The sequence below is a fragment of the Mustela nigripes genome, chromosome 14 (assembly GCF_022355385.1).
Source record: "Mustela nigripes isolate SB6536 chromosome 14, MUSNIG.SB6536, whole genome shotgun sequence".
NCBI lineage: Eukaryota > Metazoa > Chordata > Mammalia > Carnivora > Mustelidae > Mustela > Mustela nigripes.
The window spans coordinates 21160341-21163102 of record NC_081570.1 but is presented as its reverse complement, the minus strand read 5'-3'; positions in this window follow the sequence as shown (position 1 = coordinate 21163102).

Below are 2762 nucleotides of genomic sequence, written 5' to 3'. Positions count from 1 at the left end.
AAAGTATAAATACCTGGTTACCTGAATTAATGAATGAATGACTGAATGAATGTATGCTTAAGTGAAATTCAAACTGGTTGAAGTAGCGTGAAGAAAAGAGCAGCATGAGATGGAATCTGAAAGGTGGGCATCAGCAGATCATACAGGGTCTTGAAGGTCATGGTTAAAAGATTTGGATTTTATATAAGTGAAATGGGAGGGTATTCAAAGAATTTTGATACCTAACATGATCTCATTTGCATTTATAAAAAGTCACCTTGGTGACTGAGGAGAGAATGGCCCCCAGAAGGGACAACCCAAGATAATGGCTGGTGGGGATGGAGAGCAGTGGAAGGTCTCAAGAGATATTGAGGGGGTGGGAGGCTCGGGACTGGAGTCAAGGATGACTCACACAGCCTTCTGGATGCAGACACGGGCTGCATGGCATGCGTCATGACAAGGACCCTGGAGGGGGAGCAGGTGGGGAAGATGAGGGGGTTTTATGCAAGTCGGGATTCAGATGCCTAAGAAACAACCAAGTGAAAAAGTCAAGTTGGCTGTTGGGATGTGTGGGCTGATGCTCCAAGAGAGGGCTCTGGAGAGAGCTCTGAGGACTGTTGACATCTAGATGGTAATTGAAACCTCTGGGAGAATGAGCTCATCCAGGCAGAGGATAAAGCAGAGAAGGCTGAGACCCAGAACTCAACCTTCACTGGCTACAGACAGGAGCCCGAGAAGCTGGCAGATGAAACCAAGAAGAGGAGAGAGGCAGGTAGCAACCTGGACAGCACAGGTCACACAGGTAGGAAGGAGAGTGTCTGGAGAAAGTAGCCATCCTCCGAATTATGTAAAACGAGGATGGGAATGTGTCCAGCTGATTTAGCAATACAGAAGTGAGAGATAGCATCTGCGGTAAAAATATAATTGACGATTACTCTTATCAAGTCCGAAGGAAAGAGACTATGTTCTAGGGACAGGACTGGGGAATCCTCTATAAGGCTGTGGGTGCCAGGGAGCTCATAGGTTATTGCAAACCTTTCCCGTTGGGGTCAGGATTTCTTCTCTTTGGCAGAAAGGAAGTTGCCTGTGAAGAGTTTTGGACACAGAGAGAAAGAGTCTTGGAAAATAAGCTCTTAAAGCATCAGGGGCGCCTGGGTGGCTCAGTGGATTAAGCTGCTGCCTTCAGCTCAGGTCATGTTCTCGGGGTCCTGGGATCGGGTCCCTGCATCGGGCTCTCTGCTCAGCAGGGAGCCTGCTTCCCTCTATCTCCTTCTCTGCCTGCCTCTCCATCTGCTTATGATCTCTCTCTGTCAAATAAATAAATAAAATCTTTAAAAAAAAAAAAAAAAAAAGCTCTTAAAGCATCAGCTTAAGGACATGTGATTTAGCAAAGAAACCACCCAGATTTCCATGATTCATTCATTCAACGTGTTTATTGAGCCTCTTCTATATACCTGACCCAGAGACCTCAGTCCACTGACTATTTCTTGAGCTCCTACTGTATGCATTGCATTAGTTAATCTCTTAAGTCTTTTGTTGTTTAAAAATGTGAACTCTTGGGACTCCTGGCTGGCTCAGTCAGTAGAGCATGTGACTCTTGATTTCGGGGCCAAGAGTTCAAGCCCTACCTTGGGCATAGAGTTTACTTTAAAAAAAAAAAAAAAAAAAAAAGTAAACTCTCAGAGCAGTGGTTTTTCTTTACCCTTTATTGCCCAGCAAATGGGGAAAACCCAGCCATCCTTGTCAATTCGCCATTCTCCCAGTCTCTCTTGAGTCTATTCCCTCCACTTAGAATGTCCTTCAACTGCATAAATCCTCCTCACTTTCTTTCCTTTTTTAAGATTTTATTTCTTTTTTTGACAGAGAGAGAGCGTGTAAGCGCACAAGCAGAGGGAGCAGCAGTGGGAGAGGGAGAAACAGGCTCCCCGATGGACACAGAGCCCAGCCCGTTGCAGGGCTCGATCCCGGGACCCGGTTACCATGTCCCGAGGGGAAGGCAGGCACTTAACAGACTGAGCCACCCAGGCGCCCCAATACTCTTCACGTTCAAGGCCCAGTTCAGATGTCCCTTCCTCTGTGAACTTTCCCCAGATGACTCAAACAAATTTAAAACCTCCTTCTCAGGACTCCTAAGGGTCAGAATAGCCCTTGGCTTCCCTACATAGTGTTGGTTTCTGTGTGGAGCTTCTCTCTCCCTGTTCTGACTGTGCCTCTTCTTACACTCTCAGGTACCGACTGGAGCACTTAGTAAATTTGTCAAAAATCAGCTACCGCTGCTCAAGGTCAAAAGAGGGCTGTGTGTTCCACACTGGAAGGCTCAGGAGGGAGGACCTGAGTGGCTCAGCCCAGTTGTTGGTTTTCGGCTGGGGTGGTGATCTCCGGGTCTGAGGGTGGAGCCTGCTTGGGATCTCTCCTTCTCCCACTGCCCTCCCTGCTCATGCTCTCTCTCTCTCTCTCTCTCTCTCTCTCTTTCTAAAATAAATTTTTAAATTTCTTTTAAATCTTTAAATAAATAAATAAAAAGAGGGACGCCTGAGTGGCTCACCCCATTAAGCACCTGCCTTCGCTGGGGTCATGATCCCAGGATCTAGATTCCTGCATGGGGCTCCTTGCTCCACGGAGAGCCTGCTTTTCCCTCTGCCTGCCGCTCCCCCTGCTTGTGTTCTCTCTCTCTCATTCTCTCTCTCTGACAAATAAACTATTTTTTAAAAAGAAAAGGGAAAGAAAGGAAGAAAGAAAGAAAGAAAGAAAGAAAGAAAGAAAGAAAGAAAGAAAGAAAGAAA